This window comes from Kryptolebias marmoratus, linkage group LG3, assembly GCF_001649575.2.
Source record: "Kryptolebias marmoratus isolate JLee-2015 linkage group LG3, ASM164957v2, whole genome shotgun sequence".
NCBI lineage: Eukaryota > Metazoa > Chordata > Actinopteri > Cyprinodontiformes > Rivulidae > Kryptolebias > Kryptolebias marmoratus.
The window spans coordinates 7,208,052-7,232,499 of NC_051432.1; the positions used below are offsets into that span (position 1 = coordinate 7,208,052).

The 24,448-nt window shown below is 39.1% G+C and overlaps 1 protein-coding gene across 13 annotated transcripts in view; it reads right to left on the minus strand.

Moving 5' to 3' along the window:
- The window catches only part of LOC108241532 (receptor-type tyrosine-protein phosphatase delta), a 241,498-nt gene that overhangs the window by 139,665 nt on the left and 77,385 nt on the right, over window positions 1–24,448 (minus strand). For all 13 annotated transcript variants that reach the window (XM_037974801.1, XM_037974796.1, XM_037974799.1 and 10 more), the window contains exon 5: window positions 23,289–23,333. The gene's annotated coding sequence lies outside the window, so the exon portion shown is untranslated. The remainder of the gene's footprint in view (window positions 1–23,288; window positions 23,334–24,448) is intronic.

Genomic DNA, 24,448 nt, shown 5'->3' on the forward strand with positions numbered 1-24,448 from the left:
AGTATCTTTTTTCTTCTCATCATGTGTGTCAGTTTCAAGTAATTTCAGTGACCTTTGTGGGTTTTTCTTCCTTTAACAAAAAGGTACAAACAAATCTATTCACATCTGTTGACAAACAAAACAGAAACACATTGTTTTAGTCTATTTGTTGTTTTTTTGTCAATCTGCTGCAGGTTTAATTATCAAACCACTGATATCAAATATGATGTCACTTGTCAGGACAGTTCTGCAGTTTTGGGTGCGCCTTAATAAAAAGATACATAATCCCTCTGACCTTATCATTTCACTCGATTGAAAAGATTTTCTCAATTATTTTGCAAAATTAAACCCAATTTAAGATTAAATTTTGGACAACAAGCTCTCTGGGATAATGCTATTGTGTGTGTGTGTCTGTGTTGAAGATTATAAGAGCAGCAATCACAGACACAATTTATCTTTGGAGACAAGTGGAGCTGATCTTATCTCCAGTGAGCAGCAGCTCCTTGATAAGCTGGGATATTGCCTGAATGCTTCTTGTTATTAAGGCCAATGCTGTTCAGATTGAGCTCTCCGAACATTAAGGAGTTTCCAGAACAGATGTGTGATGACTTGGATAGAAAATGCCAAATCTTGACAAAAGCACTTTAACATGCGCAAACATGATTGTACACAAGGGTGATTTAGCCTGTTGTTAAAAGACGGACCAAATCAACCATTTAGCACATTCAGAAAAAAAAGAACAGTGGTGAGCTCAGTTTCAAAATGAGCCATAAACGTCAACGGAGGACGTGAGTGTCAGATGATTGTAGGAAAAACACATTTGCAACATGGAGCTAAGAGAAGATCACCCTCCAGGAGGCAAACGTATCATTATCCAAGGCTTGCATAAAGAGAAGACTTCATGGGAGCAAAAACAAGAGGGCTCACCACAAGCTCCAAACCTCCAAAATAGAAAAGCCAGACGAGTCTTTCACAAGAAAAGAAGAAAAAAAAGGTATGAAATAATTGGAGTTGACAGATGAAACTAAGATTAACTTACACTAACAGCAGGAAAGGAAACATCTGCAGAGAGATCGTGATGCATGGGCAGGCACCACCTCCGCTAGGGTCACCAGTGTTACTCAGATGAACAGGATGAATCCTAAATTAAATGTGCATTTTATTCATTGCCATAATAACTTCTCTCTTTATATGTGAGCTTGTACAAAAGTATTTCACATGCAGAAGGGATGTAATTTCTAAACCACAGAGAGCAAAATCTGGAAAACACAAATCTAATCACCAACCGTGACAATGTTACAGATATATTGAACTTGTCTTATACTATATTAGTGAGCCATGACAGAGGGTGGGTATTTATGTTACAATCTGTTTGCACTCAGAAGTCTGAATTTCTGAGTTCTAAGGTGGAAAAACTGACATGGTACGTCCTCTGAAGTCAGATAGTTGGAGTTCCTGATCAAGCACAACCTCAAGTCCAATATGGCTGCCCCCCGCATAAAAGGTCATGACAACTGCAGTAATAAACTTTTTTCTTCCACTTCTGTTGATCTGGATTTCCTAATTTCAGTTGTGTACTTAGTACTGTACTACCTTTATTAATAGACATGTTACTACAGTGCTTGAATATATAGAAAGCAGAAAAGTCCATTGTTATTGACTTGTATTGCTAATGATAAGTACCTTGGTAGGTGAGCACAGAAGTGAGGGTGTCACATCTTTCCCAGAACAGAGTTCTAACTTCTGAGGTACAGGAACAAAACTTTAGTTTACCTGGAGCATGGAGCCCCTCAAATCTAAAGGCTCAAATCTGAGCCTTCTGATTTGTGTTGACAACTATATATATTACTAACCTGGGCAATATTCATACCTATATTGGACATCTAGAATGATATTAAGATATTTAAAAAACATTAATTTTAAGCTAAATTTAGCTTTATTTTAGCAAAAATGCTTTTTCAGTCCAAAAAAAATGCTCTCCAGGAGGTTAGGAGCATACTGGGCCATAAATTATAATTTTCATGAACTTGAGGTGTGTTATTGTTTTTAGTTCTATTCCTCTGGATTCACAACAAAAATACAGTGCTGTTTTACATTACTTTGAAAATCTAGCATGTGCTTTGTTCATGTCTCATCTCCATGAATGAATCTATTTGACCAGCTAGCCAGTAGCATATGGACTGATCTGGACTGAACCAACTCAAAGGTGATGAAGGTGAGGCTCAAGAATTTAGTAACTACCGAACAGGCAGGAGAACGAAGAGCAACTACAAACTTTATTACATTTACTGTCTTGAGATAAACAACCAAAAGGCAACTCAGATCATTGTGTAATCTGACAAAGAGTAAAGAAAACCAGGCAGGATTTGCACAGGTCTAAATGATTAGGTGAATCCTAGTCAGAGATGGAGTCCAGGCTAAGAACAAAGCAGAAAACAAATTAAGAGGACTGACAAGAAGATAAAATAACAAAAAAAAAATTAACAAGCTATAATGCAACCTAGTAAACCTTAGCACCAGAAGCCAAAGAGGTTCAATAAACAACCGTGAAGGTGGAGACACTGGTGTTCCAGTAGCTTTCACTTCGTGGCAGGCCGATCCATCGGTCTTTCCTCTGATCCAGTTTCCTCTCAGCTGAAGGTGACAGCTGGGATCTTCTTTCAGACCTTGGCAAAGCAGCTACACTTTTCCAGTAACTTGTGCTTATGTAAAAATGCTTGAATTGATGATCTTGGAGCCTGTAGGTGTTTAGAAATAGATCTTTCAAAGTTTCCTGTCCTGTATAAATACAAAGACATCTTTCTTTGCCCCTCTGTGTTACAGTGTGCATTGGTCTCTCCACTGATGGTCTGAAACAAACACAGATGTACTAACATTTTTTGACCTGTGGTAATTTTAGATCCCATACTAAACTGAAAACTTGTGCATCAGTATTTTTTTCTTTTTGGGTTACTTTTCAGATGTTCCAAGATGTTTATTCTTAGCTTTTATTGTCACAAAGAATGTGGCATGCATGTTTTTAAAAAAAATCCTGCCTGAAGAAAAAGTGTCAGGACTGTTTGTGTGTTGACCAAATCATAGGAAAAGAGGGAGAACAAAAACAGTAAGAACCATTATCAGTCACTAAGCCCATTCATGCACTCATTTCGTAAAGACACACTTCCATCCCCACAGACTTATCTCTGTGTGCTGACCCAGAACACCAAACACAATCAGAGGTTGAGCAGATTCCCATCAGCACAATGCAAATGAGACGGAGGGGCACAAACGTGCTTCTGTTACCAAAACTCCTCCTCTCAGAGGGTGTGCGAAAGCCCAACCTCAGCCTGGGCTGGGACTGGTAACACACACACACACTCCTGCACAGCTACATGCTGTCACACACACAAGAGACAGATGGAAATGCCAACGCGTAAAGGACAGGGTTGTAATCAGTCACAAGCCCAGATGCTCAAAAGAAAATTTAGTACATAATAAATAGGAGAATTGCCTTCAGGATATCTTCATGAGTTAAAATCAAATGAGCAGCTGTATATGATGGGACTCAAGGCATAGGAAACACACACACACACATCCACCTCTAAGCAATATATAAGAAGTAAAACAGCATGCTCCAATCTGAGCTGCACATGATGTTGTTGCTGTGTTTTAATACATCACCCTCTTACAACTCTATAAGGCCATCTTTCAATCACATATTACATATTAACATAATCAAGTGAAATCTGATAAATATGTATAGATGTTTAAGCTCGGTAGTTGAATCTTTCTGCATGCCTGGATGCTTTCGATGTGCGAAAACACATCGTCAGCACACATGTTCCCTCTGGTTTGTATTCTCCCTGCAGGCGAGCAGCGTGTACGATTGACCCAGTAATTTATCAGTTTTCAGTGTATTTTCCCTCATGCATGAACTCTGTCTGTACTGAACACAATTTCTGTGCAGACACCAACCAAACACATCACGTCAATGCCCTTTAAGCTCACAATGACACACAGATTTGGACAAGTGACATGTTAAAACCGAATCTCTAATTTATGAGGAAGATTGTCTGAAATGAGGTCTGAAAATGAGTTGAATAAAATACTAAGTAATGTTAGGTTGCAGGATTAGGTTATTTTTTTTAATTCAACAGATATTTCCATAGATATTTCTAACAATTTATGGTTGTAATCCATAAATAGGACATATCATGAGATCAGTTTTAATATTAACCTTAAATAATAGCAAAGATAAAGGTTGTAAAAATCCTGCTAACAGCTTTAAAGGAAGCATTTCAGCTGCACTTCGTGGCACATGTATTTTGTTGCCTTATAAACTGGAATTTAAAGAGATTTTCAGCTACCATAAGTAATGGATCTACACAAATTAACTTATTGAACAGTTTTGTTTTTTTAAATAAACAAAAAACAAATGAAAAGTGATTAGTACATGTGTATTCACTCATTTTGCTTTAAAGCCTCAACCATTACCTTTAGAAGCCACTTAATTAGTTGACTTGTGAGGTAAATTGATCTGAGTGTCATTTGATCTCAGTATACTTAGCCATAGCCAAAAGTTTTAAAATGACACACATATTTCCAGCCAAAAGAGGACCATTAACCGGCAAGGAGGACATTGTGAAGAGTAACAACCAGGAGGACAGAGACAACCTTGACAGAACTGGACTTCATGGAAGAGTGGCCAGGATAAAGCATAAAGAAAAAAAAGTAATGTTTAATGTTTGAAGTTTGCCAAAAAAGGGGAAAAACGAGTGGAAGAAGGTGCTGTGGTCAGAAGAGAATTAAATTGAACCCTTTTGCTTATCAGGGACAACATCATCTCTGGTACAAACCTAAAATCCCTAAAACATCATCCCTATAATGAAGCACAGTGGTGGCAGTATCATGCTGTGGAGACGTTTTTCATCAGTAGGGTAAGAGTTCAAGGAAAGATGAATCACAAAAAAAATATAGAGAAATTCTTGAGAGAACCTGTTGGAGTTTTCCAGAAATCTGAGACTAGGACAGAGGTTTGCCTTCCAGCAGGACAGTAACTAAACACACCGCTAGAGCAACATGCCAGTGGTTTAAGGAGAACCAGTCAAAGCCCAGACCTCAATCCAACTTAGAATTGGATTGAGATGATTTAACCTGACGTTGGAGCAGTTTTGTGTGGAAGAATGGAGATAAAATCCAGTGGCTAGATGTGCCAAGCTTGTGGAGACGAACCTGAAGAAATTTGCTGCTGCGACTGCTGCAAAAAAGTGCTCCACTAAGTAGTGACTTTTAGGGTGGGGATGGGAATAGTTATGCACACACCACTTGTTCATTTTATATATTTTAAAATTAATTAATTAGAGTTTTTGTCCCCATTTAACGTCATTAATTTGGCACATTTTGTCTAGTTCCGGTACTTATAATCAAATTGAAAATCCATTTAAATTCCAGGTTGTAAGACAACGTACTAGAAACAAAATAACAAAATACGAAGGGGTGGGAGGTACTTTTTAAACCAATGTACATTAAAGTAAATGCTGGATTAAAATGAAGAACATCTACTGCAGTTGATGGGAACATTGTGACCTATAGCTGTTAAAGAAAACAGATGGTCGATGGCACTGGAGAGATTGACGACTATTAGTGAGCATTTCATTGGTACACTAATGGCTCCTGTCTCAGGCTCATTAAATCTAAGCTGATCACTGTTTGCCAGAAATAAATGTGGTTAAAAAATAAATACTCTGTAGTTAGTGTTAGGAAAACGGTAGCTCCAGCCTAGCTCTTGTTTCTTTTTGTGTGTGTGCTAAACCCACTGAAGACCAACAGCAAACCTGTGATGACTGAAGCTAAATCCATGACAATAATGTCAATAGTTGTGTGTCAAAATACAGGCGTTTGATTAAATTAAGCACCTAGAAATAAACAGTTGTTCTCATTACACCAAGCAGGAAAGTACATAAGTAATACACTGTGTGCAAATACTGATGTACTGATGATGTTATTGTTAGTTTTAACCAGTATCAACTGTTATAGTGAATGATGCCTTAAAAGGCAGGTGTACATGTAATTACCTGTGTCTGTGAGTATGTGTGTGTGTGTGTGTGTTCATTAGTCTGTCTGTTTCTCGATCATCTCCTCTCCATCTACTGATAATCATTCACCTGTATCCACTCTAATAATTCCCCTCTCAATTTGGTGTCCTGTCAAGGCGTCTTGTGTCTGGTTTCTTTCCAAGAACAATCAAACAGAAGCAATTCCAAAAAACCTAACGGCAGCATAAAAAACAACATTTACGCAAAGTTATCATTGTTTACTTTAATAACTGCGGTCAGGAGATGTATAATAGCGGGGATCCCCATTCAGACAAATCTTGACAGGGTCAACCAGTGACATAGAGTCCATTTCATTACCAGCCACAAAAACTGTAACACATGCTGCAGATGGAAAGCAGTCAGTGTTAATTTGATAACTTTTTGCATGATTAGTTGAAAAGGCCTTCCATTAGACATATACATATGTTTATAAACTGGCAAAATAAGAAAAGTGGAGAATGATCCTACACTAAGCCAAATAAAATAAATGAGTTAAAGGGAAGTCAGTGTTTCTTAGTAAACAGGTTCTGGATTCATCACTCTGAAGGTTAAACTCATGACTTGTGAGAGGGCTACAGAGTAACGGCCCATTAAAGCCATGACATTTCAATAATTGCCTTTCATCTCAGCATCACAGATAATCACAGTGCCACCCACTTGCACTTCAGATACACACACACACACACACCCATGCACCCCCACACACGCAAATGCCTTTAGCATTGAACCTTAATGATTTATGCCACGCACCTACACTTGACCGGCACATACACACACACATTGTTATTGTTCTGTGCACACGCCATGCACTATGCTAAAAGTAAAGTAAAGAAGCTTTCGCTAACACCGCAATGAATATTTCAAATGCAAGTTTAAAAGAAACATGAACTTTAATCAGTAATTGTGCAGAAGTTGGCACAGCTCTTCAGTGGAGTCTGCCTCTGTTTTCTTCTACCTTGTCATGCAATCCCACACTGACTTGATGCTGAGACCACAGCTCTGTGACAGGCAGACCCTCTGCGGCTGCACTTTCCATTCCTGCTACTGAAGATAACTGTTTTTATGGCTCCGCCTGTATGTTTGAGTCATCATCGTGTCCCGCAGAATGGCGGGACACTATCAGACGTCCCTCTAATGACGCTGCCAGACGAACAGGAACCTAAACATCCATAGGAAGACCATTTTTTTGGGGTTCTGATAACCCGAAAGACCGTAGATTGTTTTGAGTTGGTGGATTTTTGACAGCAGCGTTTACACAGATGTGTTCCGTACACAAACACACACCACATCATTATCCCTTCCTTCCTTTAGGAGCGGACTTGACACTTGTCAGTTCTCCAGTCATTTGTTTTCCATCCAGACATTACAGGCCGCAGTGGGCTGCAAAACCATTAGAGACTTGGCTGGCATCAGTGATGGCAACTTCCCCTGGCTGCACCTGGACCAATTACAGCCATAATTTCATAGAGGGAGACTCTAATGCAGCTAACAAGGAGTTCATGAACAGTGGGAGGAATGTCACGCAAAAATGCTGCTGACGGCTGTTACTCTTCCTCTTTTGAACGGCTGTTTAATTCCCATAAATGCGTCATTTTGGGCTCTGACAATTTCCGCCTCCCCTAAAGCCAAGGCAATTAAGGGCTTTTAAAGTTTGAATTGACCAATTTACCTGCACCAGCGCAGGAATGGGTTTTCCATTTGTGTACGAAACCTTTTTCATTGTATTTGATTTTCACAAACAAACTTCAGCTGGGTTGAATTACACGTTGTCAGCTCATGATGTTTGGCAGCACGACAGGAGGACTAAAAAGGACATGCCATCAGGCACAGAAGACAGATCTGCTGTCAGAGGAACATGTGTGTGCCTGCATGTGTCTTGGCGAGTAAAAGAGAGAAAAAAAAAAAAAGAAACGAAGGGGTGACAGAAAATTAGAAGAACGAGCAAGAAAGCAGCCGAGCAGCCTTAAAGAAGCTTTTTACTGAGCGCTGAGATCGGGAGGGGAGAATGATGAACACCCAGCCGGCTCTTTTCACGTCGGAGGAAATTGCATCTGGGAATATTGAGCTAGCTGTTATGATGAAGCACACAACCCCCTCCTCCACGTGCACACGCAAAGCCTCACATTCTTATGGTAGCATGTATTGGCAAAAGAGAAAAAGATCATATTTACGGAGCTACACGCACACATACACACACAAACACACACATATGTGTACAGGATCTCATTTAGCCTGTGTGCAAGGGTTGGATGAGGACTCCCCGCTGCTGAAAGAGAGGAAATGAGAATCAGTGCAAACAGGGAGAGCGACAGAAAAGAAGAAGAAAAAAAAGGAACAGTGAGAAAACAGGAAATGATGCAAAAAATAGAAAAGTGAAAAACAAATGAGTAAATGACAAAGAGAAAACATTCAAAAAAATGAAGACCTTGCATTTCTCAAAGGAATGTAAAATGCCTTTCTTAGTTTTAGACTAAGATCATCTTATGTTAAGAAATGATGAACTCGTAGCTGTTTTGGTCAAACCCAGCAAATACTATTATGAGCCTTCTCTTAACTTAGAGTAAGTGTTGTAAATGACTCTCAGCTACTACCACACCAAAATTTAGCTCAGTATCTGTAAAATTAGCTGCGTTATAGGCCTTTTTGTGTTTGACAAGGTTGATAAGTTGTAGGGGCCATTTTTATTTGAGTTGACTCCAAAAGTTAATTAGGTGTAGATGTAAATCCAGTGGTTACCTTCTAAAAGTTTCATTAAAATCTGTCCAGTACCTCATGAGGTATTTTGCTAACAAACAGAGCTAACTCCAATGGTTAATGGCAAAATCTTAAAAACAGATCTTATGTGTTGGGAAGTCACACCAAATTTTAGCGCAACATCTGTAAAACTAAAAGAATTATCATCATTTTTGTGTTTTCTAATTTTAGCTAATTCTGGCGGCCATCTTGATTTTGGCTGACTCTAAAATGTTATCAGTTGTAGATTTACATCCAGTGAATAATTTCTGCAAGTTTTATCAAAATATGTCCCCCGGTTCAGGAAATATATTGTTAACAGACCACTGACACAAACATGGGCAAAAACATCACATCACATTTCGGCAGCGGGCGATAAAAAAGGGGGAGGGGTTAACAACTTTTAGGCTGGACACGTCAGAGATTTGGGTACCATTTTGAACAGTGATGGATATTCCCGTTATTCACAGACACGCACTAATTCGGAAAAACACACAAACCATAATTGAACAGCTTATTTGTGTTTACATAAAAGCAAAAATGACTATAAAATTACACAGCGAGCAATCAGGTACATGCCGCACACAATCAACCAGCAAAAGCACACGGATACTTGCGTGAGACACACTCACAGTGAACACACACATACACTCGTGCACATGGGTCGTGGAGATGTTGCTGTCACTGTGATTGGTTCCTGCTGCCGAGGGCAAACCCACAATAGCCAATTATCTGTCATTATACTCCACAGCAGCCTTTCGCAGTCTGGAAGCCACTGCATGTATCGGTGTGTGTGTGTGTGTGTATGTGTGTGTGTCATAGATGGAGAGATTGGCAAATTGCTGGTTATATATTTCAGCATGCTAAAAAGACGAGAGGGGAGATGTGGAGGAGGAGGAGGCCAAGCCGAAAAATGTGAATATAAAAGGAGGCAAAGAAGGGACTGATTATTATTTCTGACAGTCGTGAAGGAGATGGGACCGTGGGGAGCCACAGACCTCCACTGAGCTGCATGCTGATGACAGATGTTTGACCAGGACACGCCTGATGCAGCGGGGCCAAAGTGCAGCAGGCCGCAGATTGAGGCACTCAGTCAGCATCTGACTGATGCTCCATCACGTGTGAACAGCGTGTGACCGAGCTGAGTCACAGATTTTAAGCCTTACCTTGTAAATCATCTCAAGGAACCCACAGAATACAGGGACAAATTTACTTCAGCTGCCCACACACACACACACACTAATCAGTCGTAATATTAAAAGGGACATTCTGTGAATCCGTGCTTAATGGCATGTAATTTGGCTGTCAGAATCACATCAACTTTATATGGGCCCCTGAGGTTTGAAAACATGGCATTGACTGAATCCTTCAAAGAAAAAAACAATCTATTTCTACATTTTATATCCTCCCACTGTTTGACCTCGAACCTTGCATTCACTTTACATCAGGTGTGGAAAATCAAAATCACTTTTGCTGGTGCATTTTTCTTAGCTATTAACAAGAACCTATCATGAGGAGTAAAATATTTTACAGAAAAAAGCTAATAATGCTGTTCTCTGTACTTTGACTAATACTTTAAATCAGCAGCATTTCTTTGTATTGAGGACTGGAGTGAATTGTCACAATATGTTTCCTAAAATAAGCTGGAAAGGAGATATCTCAAAAGGCAGGTTATATAAAAGTGTTTTGCCACTGTTCTGTTGTATTTTGACCAAAGGGTGTCACAGATATTTCAAGATATGAGGAAATTGTGTTATTGTGTGAAAGAGGAGGCCTACACAGTTTCCTTTTTAAAGGTGTAATTTAGCGTTTTTTTAGTTTTCCTTTCAGTATTTTCTTTTTTTGTTCTAGGTCAAATCATACTTCTTTAAAATTGTTTGTAAACATCAGACTCTGGAATTAAAAGAGGGTGGACTTTTCTTTTTCACAAACACACACAAATTCAAGAAAAAAACAAACAAACCATAATTCAACAGACTATGTGCAATGATGCAAAGATGACGAACTGTTTTGTTTCTAATGCCAAGTCGTTTGCTTTTTACACACATTTGCCCTTTCCGGTTTTCAGTTTGAAATTGTGATTGTTTGTTTTTATTTCTGGACTTTTGGACCAGTTTGTCTAGACTAGCAAACGAAGAGAAGTGTTTTCAATCAATTTTTTAACCTCTGTGTAAAAAATGCAACATTGCAATATGGGTTATGGTTAGTTATAAAGCCTTCCGGGCAATATGGATGCTAATCTGACCACAGTCATGGCAGAAAGCTTTTATAACTGTGATGTAATGAAGAGAGAACAGTGATGACAGTCAATTCAGTTTTGATTTTTATAGGAACTAGTGTTAAAACTGTAATCCATCTGAGTTTTGAACCATTGATGGAATTGGGAGCTGTTTATCGACCCAAATGTCAGTCGTACTCCTCTTGTTCTCTTGAACCCGGATATATAATACGAGGATCTCTCAAATTGAAACTGCATTGTATAAAAACAAAATCAGAACAGAAAAATTACATGACCCTTACATAAAATCTCCGTGACCTTGAGCTCATGCTGTTCCAGCTCCAGTTTAATAATTGATTGCTAAAGCTTCTTTGGTGCACTACTGAACCTTCTTCCTATTTAAACTTGAACAGTGCTCAATCATGACATGAAAGTCATCATACCGTTCATTTCAAAAATAAATCCATCGTACTGTACACTCATAATACACATCTAGTGTGTGTGTGTGTGTGTTTATGAAGCATGACACTGATCTGTCTCTGCCTATTTTACAGCTATGCTTCCATAATCCCCATCCTAATCCATTGCCCGTGTGTGTACATTTTTGTGTGTGTTTCTGTGCGTTGTCTTCGTTTCATGTTTGTGCATGTGAGGCATGGTATTTAAAATCGCAGCTCTCACAGGGTCTCTGTTCGCCATGCCCTCCACGCGGTGCGCAGTGCCGTCGATGGAAGCCGTGGCCCTCCATCCATCCACTCCTCTCCATCGAACCACTCAGCACGATGGCCTGGACCCAATGATTCTGCAGCCAATATCTCCATTACTATTTCCATCAACAGTAAACACACAGTGACAACTGAAAAGCTGCGGGTACTATTGCTCCTAAACGATCTGTTGAAATAGGTGCCATGACGTAGGGAGAAAAAGGCCATGAGTGGCTTCTTTTTTTCCCTGAATACAGGCTTTCAGGTTATCACCTTGACACTGTTTTTTTGGACTCAGCTGTCACATAATCTTACACATGTTTATCTTACAGTTGAGCTCTGGCTTTGGCAGGGGATCTAAGCGGGAGAGTGTGCGATCACTGCTGTGTATGTCTTTCTGTTTTCTGAAGGTATTTCGGGCTCTGCAGCAGCATGTTTCTGACCTGCGGTTTTGCTGGCCAGGCATTCAATCCGGCGTCAAATGATTCTGCAGTCGTCAGGGGTATTTATCAGTTCCGGCAGTGCTGTAAACATAACACCTGAGAGGACATGCAGATTTTCACAGGAGTTAGCTGCACTCTGGGTGGGATCCAAGCATCTCATATACAAGCTCTGAAACTGACAGGACAAAACTCGCGGTTAAAAGGAGACACTTCGATCGATTTTAACCAATCTGCAGTACAGTGCACAGGTTTTAACTACCCCTACTTCCTTTATATTTTACTTACAATGACGCAGACTTTCTTGCAAACTTTTAAAATGGTCTTCATCAATAGTTCTTCAAGCTTTCTGAGGGTCTTTCAAGGTTTTTGTTTGAACTCTGGCTGCTTTGTCACTCATTTTCTGTGACCAGGACATCATATTGTACAGCGTGGGCTTAAAAAGAAATGAGGAAACAAGTGCCAGGCCTAAAAACTATCTGCAGCAGATGCACAGTACCTAAAAGTCAAGCCTTTCAAAAAAAAAAAAAAAGAACAGGGAAAAACTTCAACAAAGACCTGACACAGGACCTAAGAGATGACTCATCCTTCAGTTAATCATCTACTATTCATCAAGTTTTCAACTAATAACTCTTTATCCCCTTGTTGGTGCTAAAATAAAAAAATTCTGCGTCAAACTGTGTTAGCTCTGGTATTTTTCATAGATTCAACTCAAGAATTTTAAACAAATTGTGCCTTTGTGCCAGGCTGTTGGTAACAAAGAGCTTGGAAATTGAATTTTTTTTTCTTTTGCTAAGTTGTCTGTTATGTGCAGACATAGCACTGGTTCATTCCTTGAGATCAGGAGACATTTTATGCCTGAATGATTCATAGGTCAGAGTGAGGTGGCTTAAAAAAAGTCACTCTGAAGCAGCCAACATTAAAAAAAAAGAAAAAAACAAAACTTTGAAAGGCCTTCAGAAAACTTGAAGAATTACTGATCAGAACCATTTTAAACGATTTAAGGAAAATCCGGCTCATTGAAAGCAAATATTTTCTTAAAAAAAGAGAAATGAATCCAGAATTTGAACTGTAATGTATCTTTGAAAGATTTTTGAGCTTTGCACTTTTTAGTTGTACTTTATAATTTCTAAATAGTTTTAAATGCATTTTGCATCATCTTGAGCAAACTGAAGGTCTGTTGTATCTACTCTTTACCAGAGCTGCAGCCTGTCATGGCCAGGGCAGTCATTAAAGTTTTATTTACTTATTTATTATCTCAAAGGTATTAATTTTAAAAAAGAAACAAAAAACTCTGCTTTCAGGCCCTCTCATTTCTGCTGGGTCAGGCTGACTCTGGGTCCAGTCAAAAGGAATTAACTGTTTTTCACAGAGACTCATGGGGATCAGAATCTGTGGTCCACCATAGCCTGTACAATGATTAAAATCAATCTCTTCTCTTGCAACAGTCTGTAGGGCTGTCTCTGGGAGAGGTAACTGACATGCATGTACCAGCAGAAAGATCTTTACAGGAAAAATCCATTGATTTACCACAAATTTTCACATGTGACCACAAGGGGCAATTTTGACTGAATGGCATTGAATTAGAAAAAAAAAATCCTTCTGTGCATTAGGATTTGAAAAATCTTTCAAGGCTTTTCAAAAAATGTTTCTGATAATGACAAGTACAGCAACATGAGAATATAAGTTAATCTGAGGACATCAGTGGTCAGACAGAAAATTGTCCAAAGGGTGCTTCTGCACCATGGGTCATATTTTACAATTGTACTGATTTTGAGTTTTATCACAGTTCCACCCACACATTAGAAATATATTTTTAAGGATGTCTGGTGGGGAATTAAAAACCTCAAATTCAATATGGCTGCCTCGTGCATGAGATGTTCTGATAGCTGCAGGAAATAACTTTGTAATTTTACTTCTGTTGGTTTGTATCTTGTAACTCACATAATACTGTTGTGTTCACTATCAGTGAACATATTGTTAGTGTTTGAATGCACAGAATGCAGAGAAATTCACTATTATGAACGTGTATTGCTATGTATAGTTACCCTGATTACTGAGTTTCCAACTTGCAACTGAAATGCGGTAAAGTTGGGTTTGACATCAATTCCAGATCCGATTTCTGACTTCTGATGTATCGGAATGCAGCATCAATGTCCAACTTTTATTATGGTGCTGTTTACCAGTATTATTTTCTTATTAGTGATGCCTACAGTTCAGCAAGAGAACAACAGCAGCACAAGGACAAACAGCTACAAACACTCTTAAAGTGTGCTTCATCCTGATCATGTGGTTTGACTATTTCAGGAAAAAGGTCAACTTATATTTTTTTATTTTTAATGTAGAAAATACATTTGCTGTTCACTGTTTAGTTACTGAAAAAGTGTCAAATCAATGTGGTACCTGGTAGTTTATTTTTTAACTCTGAAAGTGTATTGTAATTTTAAAACAAGGTCTGTTTATGAGCAATGGTTTTTTTAAGGTAGTATAAAAATAGTCTAATCATTGACATTGATCATTTTTTTGCTTTGTTGTATAGTATTGCTTTGAAACTCAATATGTTGAATGAAACTCATATTGAATCACATTATATCAAAATTAAGGGCTGAATCGGTTGTGTTGTGTTATATCGTTTTTTAATGCTCCTGTATCTTTAATGAATTGGATCATTGGCAGGGTTTTGAAATATGTATCGTATCAGCCACAGACCAGAATACACAACCCAACAGCACATGCACACATTAACAAAAGAGAAACAGGCAAGAATGAAAGGAGGAAAATGACAAGCAAAAGGACAGCAAGGGGACAGCTGTTTCCTTCAGACTGCATTAGAACGAGCAGAGAGATTTGAGTGGAACTTTCTGGACACGCTCAGCCTGGTTCCTGCATAAATTAATCTGGTGCTGTTCTTTGTCATATCTGGCCATGGCTCCACACTACTTCGGTCTGCTCCCACAGCCACGGATTAAGCTCGGCTACCCGAGACTAAATTCTCTATTGAAGAATCATCTAAGTGTAATCCCTGTGTGAAGCCATGCCTGTACGGTACAGCATATTATGTCTTTCACAATGACTATTATACACAGGAGACTGCACACTCTGGAGATACGGCGGACGAGCAGGAGAACGGTTTGCTGTGTACTGGCAGCAGAGCCCGAGGGCTGCTTATATTTTCTTGTTAAAAAAAAAAGATCAGTTCACCTAAGGTAGTTCTTGCGACAACACATTAAGTAAGTTAGAGTTGTGATGGATTGATTTTCACCTGTTACTGGAATGTTAAACTCTCTGCCACAATTTTCTTAAATCGTCCTGTTTTTTACATTTTGCATTTAATAGATGCATTTGTTGTGGGAGTTTTTTTTTTTCTATTGAATTTATTTATTTATATATATATATATATATATTTTTTTTTTTTTTGGGGGGGGGGGCAGCTTCACATGTATTTACATAAAACATACTCAAATTAAACAGAATTCCACAGTAGAATGATTTTTTTAATACACTAATGACAGTCGTTGTCAGAAACTACCACACACATTCTACTCTATAAATTGCCTACATTTAAACGCCTTCGTTTTCGAACACTTACAGAGAGCACAGTGTTTATGGAGTCCTTACAAATCCTTTCTCACAACTGAAAACAGTGATAAGTACATTGGTCCACACTTCAAAGGATGCAATTTCCCACTTAAGACTCTAAAAGTGGACGATGACTAAATGTTCCTCTGTTTCCTTCCCTGCAGAGAACTGGCTTTTTTTCTGGCTGAATGAAATGTTACAGCAGCTCACAGCTTCATGATGTTGGTGATCGACAATTAACTATGGCAATCACAATCATCGTCTCAAGAGAGATTTGGTCCAAAATACTTATATGGGGTCATACAGATGGAGGCAAATTTCTGTGAATGAAACACAGCGTTCAATTCCACATTTTAAAGAGACCTTTCCCTTGTATTTTCTACTTTGGCCTTACTCATAAGCTCGTGAGATGAGGAGTTAATAAGGACCTAGACCTCAACTACATTTCTCTGAATGTTATTTTTTAATACTTTTTCCTCGGTTTAAAAAAAGAAAATTTCAATACAAGAAGCAGAAATAAATAAAAAATACAGAGAGATGGCTACACCACTGACATGTTTCTTACTGTCACATACATGAATAGAAGTTCTCCTCAAACAAATCCTGCAAGTCTTGTTTTTCTTAATGTTCACCATTTCCACTCATTAACCTTTGAAGGCACACCACTGAAGTTGACTTTTGGTCTTGCACATGTAAATTCTACAGGCCTTGTAAAACATTAAGAACACATATGCTACGTACAAAACCTGTATTTCTGTTTACCTGAATGAGGTCAGACACATGGCTAATTGGGGCTTTGTGATGACAGTAAGACACATGAGTGATGCACGGTCATTGTACAATCGACATGCCTCAGAACTAGTACACAAGTATGACACACTTGCTATTTGTGTGCCAACCAAGCAGAAATACAGGGAACTTTCTACTCCGATGTGTGGTGAGCACAAAGTGCACAAGACCAGCATATGGGGGCAAGACTCACTGTAAATATATAAAGATATAAATATGGCTGTTGCCATTCTGATATGACAATGAGTGCTGAACCTCTATAGGCAGAAGATAAAAAGGAAGGAATGGCACAAAGTAATATAGGCTTTACTAATACAGGAATACAAATGTCATCAGTTGAAAGAGACATGAAAATCAGTATCTGCAGACACACTGTCGGCCTGTTTTTACACCCGCTGCTCATACTGCATCACACACAAGTCTGGAGTAATTGTCACATGCTAACCACTTGCGTCACAAGTGCAGCCATTCAACCATATGCCTGGGACATGAGAAAATAGCTATAACACAGTCATTTTTACAGATATTGAACTAAAATTTGGTATGACAGTAGCTGAGACTCATTCCTAACACATATGTTGAGCGCTAACAGATTTTTAAAAAAACTTTGGCATCCAAAGTGGTGAGCAGTATGCGTTCCTACTTTCAGTTTAAGCAGCATGTTATGAGGTAAGTAAAAGGATTTTTAAGACCAACACATACCCGGTGTCTTATAAAAAAACAAAATGTGTGGGGAACTCTTTAGAGGAGAAGAAAAGTTTATTGTTAGCTCTAGAGAAAGACATTAATGTTTACAGCATTTAAAAAAAAACAACCTTGGGGAGCATCTGTGACATTCAACAAGATCTAGTCCTTCTGGCTAATGAAGTGGAACATAATCCACATTTGATGGGCGAGGAGCAGCATCAGATATAATAGTTTTTGATGATGTATAAGAAAGGCGCTGCTAACCCTAAGCACAAAGAAGAGAGTATATTTCAGGATCCAGTGGTGAATTCATAAAGATGATGCAGGTGATCCATGAGTGGGCATGTTTCTCTTCTCTACTACCTCAGGCGGTGAAAGTAAATGTGTGAGGGAGTTATTAAAATTTTTGAACTATTTTCTAAGTAAAAAAAATAAAAACTGGTGACAAAAGAAAGCGCTCCGAGTTGTGTGAACACAAGGACAGAGATGCACAATAAGCATATTTGCTTCTGTCAAAATTGTCATTCTCTGTACAGAGAAACATGTACTTTATTTTACAAGCTTGTCATTTGAATGACATAAAAATTACACAGAAAAAGTAAATATGTATCACTTTATATTAATTGTATTTGTAGGAAATAAATCTCAATAGTGAAAAATATATATTTTTAAGAAGAATAGATTTTATTATATAATGTCTTAATGATGAAAATACACAAAATAGGACCATTGGTTTATGTTATACTCTGATTAAATGTGAGGAATAGCTGAGTGAAATGGTACTGATTCTTGCTGGTAATTTAAATATATTATTTCAGTGTTTTACATGAATCAGAATCTACATGACACAATACAAATGTGGGTGGGTAACAAACCCACAAGCACCTCAGAGTGGTCAAGGCTAATTAGGATTTCTTTATTTCTCTGCATGGTTCTCGTAAGTCTACTTTGTGGGAATCTTGTTATCGCCACCAATCCATGAGTGTCCAAGGAGCCCCTTTCTTGGATATTTTTATGCAACTCAAAATGTGTGCCTACGTAGATGCTGTGTTTCTGAAAGTCCACTGAGCTAAAAACAATAATAAGTATCATTTTAACTTCTTACTTCTGTTCTTCCAGTTCCTTCTGTTCTCAGTAACCAAATTAGTGAGTAAACTGAGCTAATAAAGCAGGAAGGGCATTAGTTGATGAAAAATCTCAAGTGCATCTTTAGACATTATCTTGTTGCTCATTTTGGGAAGGATCCTTTTCACTTTAATTTTGTATTTTTCCTGTGTGAGCCAACACCATGTTCCTAAATTCATAAATGTCATCTTTGGCTTTCATCTTCTTCGCTTGCCATAGTTCCAATTTTTTTAAATGATGTTCTGTGGAGTTTTTAATAGTGGTCAATATCTTACCTGCGGTACAAATCACTTAGAGTGTAATCAGTTTGAAATATCAGGCAGAAGCTTTCCCAGGACAGTCAAGCTAAGACCTAGTTTAGGTAGGATCAAGACTAAAGCAGATTTCCTTTTCTTTTTCTTTCCGCTTTTCCCTTTTCAGGGGTCACCACAGCGAGTCATACTCCTTCATCTAACTCTGTCTTCTGTGTCCTCTGTCCTCTCTCCAACTACCTCCATGTCCTCTCTACCTGCATCCATATATCTCCTCTTTGTCTTTTTCCTGGCAGCTGCATCTCTAACATCCTTCTACCAATATACCCNCTCTAACTTTATCTCCCAGTCCTTCAACCTGTGCTGTACCTTTGATGACCTCATTCCTGATCCTGTCCATCTTTGTCCCTCCCAAGGAGAACCTCAACATCTTCAGCTCTGCCACTTCCAGTTCTGTCTCCTGTCTTTTTGTCAGTCCCACTGTCTCCAAACCATACAACATAGCTGCTCTCACCACTGTCTGTAAACCTTTCCTTTGATCTTTGCTGCCACCTTTTTGTCACAAATCAGTCCTGAAACTTTTCTCCATCCACTCCATCCTGCCTGGGCTCTCTTCTTCACCTCTTTACCACACTCCCCATTTTCTTGGACAGTCGACCCTAAGTCCTTAAAGTCCTGCACCTTTGTAACATCTGCTCCTTGTAGCCTCACTGTTCCACCTGTCCCTTTAAAATAACTAATCTCTAAAATTTCTTAGTGACTCATGCAAACCCTAGTTTCTAAGCCTTGATGCTGCCAGTCTTCACCCAGGCTAGTCTAATGGCTAGCCAAATGAGGGCCTATCTACATACATTTGAGTAGCAACATGAATGTTGTTAGGTTGGGAAAACAACAACAAACTAAAACAGTGTTATGCAAATGTGTAGAGGTTTAATATTAGCAAATTTAGAGTTCTTTCGCTACAGTATGTTGTTTTTGGGAAATAGTTGTTTTATAAGCCTTAAAAATGGTTATAAAAACTCTCATTTGGCTAGCCTTTAGTCTAGCCCGGATGAAAACTTCTGCCTTTTTCTTCACACTTCTGTGACTGTGTTCTGTGACTGATGTAGCCGCTGATTAGGCACTAATGACTGATAACTGTTTGACACAACATTACTTCAAAAATCACCAGACTGTCCCTTTAAGTTGCTGTCTCTTTGATATTTACATTACAAGTTTTAATCCTTTTTTATTTTAATCACTTCCTTTTAGCTTCCTGTTTTATCGACATATAAAGCAGACATCCTCACTGTTATCACAGAAACCTTTTCTCTCTCTCCTACTGGTGTCTAATCAAAACACAACTTGGCTAATTTCTTCTTTACTCATTCCTCCTTTCTTTCACTTTGTTCTTCATTTGCAATTTCTCTCATTCGTGCACCTTTATTCGGCTTTGCGACTGCGGCTTGCCGTTCCCCTTGTCTCCAGAGGATTTCCCAACACCTTCAGTCTGAATCTGCAGTCCACTCTCAACACACATCACCGTGTCATCTGCGAGCACCATGGTCCATGGAGACTCTTGCCTGATCTCGTCCATCAGCCTGTCCATCACCGCAGAAAACAGGGAGATTCAGAAGCGACCATCAGTGTAATCCTGCTTCCAACCTGAAACCACCCTGCTTCACACCTGGCTGCCCCCGAACGTATCCTTCACTCTTTCACACTTCACTGCCGTTCAAGAGTTTCTCATGCAGTAACACACCGGATCTCTTCAACTTTATGCTCTTACATATGTATGTATTTTTAAAAATTTCATTCCACTAAAAGAAAATGGCATTAAGATTTTCCTTCGCAAACCCTCAAAGCGAAGTTTGAATCTGTAGTGTACTTGACACCACACTGATGTTACTTTCATTATGACCTTTTGTAATAAAATGTTGTGGCTGTTCAGCTTTATGAAGATGCATGAAAACAGTTATAGTTTTTCGTCTAGGTCCGGACGCTGTATCGGATGAATAAAGTTTTAACTGATTTGACGTATCAGGGCAGTAGCGTTTCGATCGTTCATTTTAGGAAACCTAAAGAGATTTCAATACATTAGTCTTGGACATCTAACATCTTGTTCCAACAATCAGCAGCTATGGGCTTTACAAAACAGGTGCTATGCAATCAAAAACTAAAATAGGTAAATACTATAAAGCAGTAAAAAAGACTGCTTTTTATGGATTCACAAGGGTTTATAAAAAGAAAAGTAGAGGAGAATGTTCATGCATAATGTTTGTGCTCCATGTTAAAGATGGAGCTGGCTCTCCAGGGGTGGTGCACTGTTAATTGAACAAATATGATTGCCAGAAGAAAACATGTTCTCCAGTCTGATTCTAAAATTTACCATCTAAAGTGTGCAACTAAGCCCCAATTTACACTACACACAATATTTTCTTTTAAATGTAGAATTTCTGTTGTGTTTGTAGCTCCCATTCACATACAAAGCAAGATATTGGTGAGAAAAAAATGTGTTTTCCATTTTTGTGTGGTCCTTTGTTCAGTAGTACTGAGCATGCAAATAAAAACGACTGGACCCATATTTACTGTTTTTTAATGTTTGTCTCACTTTATCCTAATCCCATCACCTTTGTTATCGTCTACTGAAATAATTCATAACAGAAAGGATATTTAATGAACAACGTCAAAAAGAAAAGAGTTTCGATTGTTTTGCAAAAAAGTTTTAAGTTTGGCTAAAATGTTGCTAAAACGTAGATTTTTTTCCACCAACTGGTAGAGTAAATATATTTCAGTGTTTATGTTAAAACTGTGTGGGTGGAGTTTTTTATCTAAAACATATTAAAATAAAAAAGATCAGCATTGGCATGGTCTAAATAATCCAAGCTCTATAGATCCCGCTGACTGGTGAGCACACGGGGAGTGTTTAGTTGCAGCGGCCCATAAAATATCACTGGCAGATGATAAACTGACACAAAATGATGATGATGAAGGGAAGAAACAAGACACACCTCAAAAATTTAAAGTGGACTGGATTGATTCCCCCGCCCAGACACTGAATCACTGGGTGACTGATATAACACAGTGCAAAATGCTTTCTAGAATCAAAAACTGATTTATATATATATACATACATACAAACTTTGAGTGTGAAATTTTTGCCAAATAAGAAGCAAGCTGAAGGTTTTGTCATGCCTTTTCACTTTTCTTTGCTGAAATTGTATGAATAAATTTTAAAACAACCCAAGTATGACAAAAAGCCAAAAAAATAGACAAAAAATATATACTAAAAACAAGTACAAGCTCTAAAAGGTATTTGGTACTGACCATACAAAACTGTCAAGCTTCAACCCATCCATCCATTTACTTTACCCACTTCTCTGTGCAGGTTCACAGCAGAACTGGTGCTGACCACCAGCAGTCAATGAGGAAAGAGGCGGGGTACGCCCCGGACAGGTCGCCAGTCCATCATAGAGACAAACTAAACAGACAACAATCCACACTCTCACCTGGTGACAATTTAGAGTTGTCATTTACAAATTAATTGGTCAGTGGAAGGAAACTGGAGTACCTGGAGAAAACCCCTACATGCACAGGCAGAACACGTGAACTCCACCTACCCAGAAAGACCGTAGCTGCATTTTGGACCTGCAACCTCTTGATTCAAAATTTTACAAATGCTTTTTAAAATTGTGTTATTTATTTAAACAAGATTTTTGCACAACATAGTCTTTTTGCTGCAAGATACTTTGATGCACAGTTGTTTTAGTCCATTCTTCAGTCCTCAGACATACCCTCTCAGATTCAAGAACGGTGAAATCAGAAAAGAAATAAAACAAAACAATGGCAGCTTCTTCTTTCTGCATGGCTTGCAAACTTTAAAATTTGCTTGTTTCCCTGTCAGATTGATCAGCTCAGAGCTTTCACAGAAGAAAAAAAAAACAAGTGGATGAAGTAAGACGATAAGCAGCATGGTTTGTTTTGTTTTGTTTTATCACGCGAGGCCTTATAGGGGTCACGGCCCTGAGGGACAATATCATTAAAATCATCAGACGTGAGTGAAGAAATCCACAGCAACTTGAAACGTAATTATGATTCTGTGTGGCGTTTAAATCTTCAGTGCTCTGAACTCACAAAGCTACTTCCTCTGCTGGTACCAGTTTCCACGGGAGTTCCTTTGACGTGGTCATTTAAGTGAAAAGTGAGACAAACTGAGACCGACTTGGAGCAGGGTTTCCTCAGCCTACACTTTAGGCACCACAGGAACATTGTCTCAGTTGCTCCCACGCAGACTTAGCCTGTGTGTGTGTGTGTGGGTGTTATCTCAATCAACTCCAAATTTGCACAGGTGACCATCATTCCGGCGCCGCACTCATTTTACAGACAAAACAGACACGTCCACTCAGATCCATTAATAATAAACGCACACAAAACACACAGCTCGCACACAAACCGCACAGGCCAGTGGCACCAGGCACTTCATTTCCTATTCCACCACCCCCCCTCCCTCTGCACCCTTGTATTCCTCTCCGGTCTCCCCAACACTCAACCCACGGTCACTATAGCAACCTGACAAAGAGCTGCCGGCAGTCGCAGGGCCGTGTCACTGCAACATCAATCAGAAGACACGGACACACGACTACTAAACCTGCGTACAACAATGCCCCCCACCCCCACCCCCCACCCACACACACACTGAAAATAGCTTAAACAGATGACATCAGTCCTACCTTTGCTCATGTTTCATCCTCAATTTAGAAGTTGGAAAGTGGGATCTGGAAAAGAACAGATGTTATGACAGTTTGAACTATTGTCACACATAATATCTCAACAAACAAAAATCATATTGTTTTTCCACTGTTTTTCAGTTCTGGAATAATGAATTTATTAAAAAAAAGATGCGATCATGAGTTAGAAAACTGTACAGGAACTAGAAAGGGCTTCCAGAAACCTTCCTGTTGGGTATGTTGCTCTGCTGCCACCTGTAGGCTGGACCCAGTACTCCACATACACAAACTCTCAGGACTGTGACCCTATACAAGCACCAAAGTCTGACTTGGTGAAGAGGCAAAATGACAGGCGATAAAGTCAGGATGTGTGAGCTGTGCAGACTTAGATACTGCAGCACTAGAGAGTGAAAAACGTCCACCACTCCACAGGCTGTTACATTCCAAACATCAATAAAATCTCACAGCTTTCAGTGAACTCCCAGAGAAGCAATTGGCTCTCCTCAGAATGCTCAGCGACACTTTCAGGGAGTTTAATAAAACCTATTTCTGCTTTTAAATGTTTTCTTTTTCTTTTGTAGTTCAGAGGCTCTGTGCCAAAATGAGTCACAGAAAACTCAAACCTCCAGCCAGCTTCAGAACAAGAAAGTGGCGCTCAGAGCTACACGCCTGGGCCTACGTGCACAGCCTGCCTCTGCATCTTTTAACAAACAGAGAGGGGATGAGCGAATGCTTTATATTTAGAATGGTGACGCGATGCAAACTCAAACGCTAACATGAGAGGAAGGCTCAGCGATGCGTTGGAAGAGCTGCATATTCAATAATGTATCAGAGGCGGTGGGTTTTCAAAGACAGCTGGGAATCACCACTCTGTCTTGTCTTGTCTGCTCGTCTGTCATGTCGTTCCTTCAGTCCGTCCACTGCGACAGCAGCGGACTTGCCTCTTCTGGGGGCCGGTGATGTTTGGTTAAACTTTAATCCTCCTGACAGCATCTTCACTTACTTTCTGTTCCTGAGAATGAGTCTCCCTCTGTGTTTTTGCTCAGTCTCTTTCACGGAACAAAGATGGCATCAAGTTCTTGTTTCTTTTTTTGGGGGGCTCCTTTGCTGTGTCAGCCTTTTAGTAATGTTAGACTCTGCACATTATGAAACAGAACAAATCT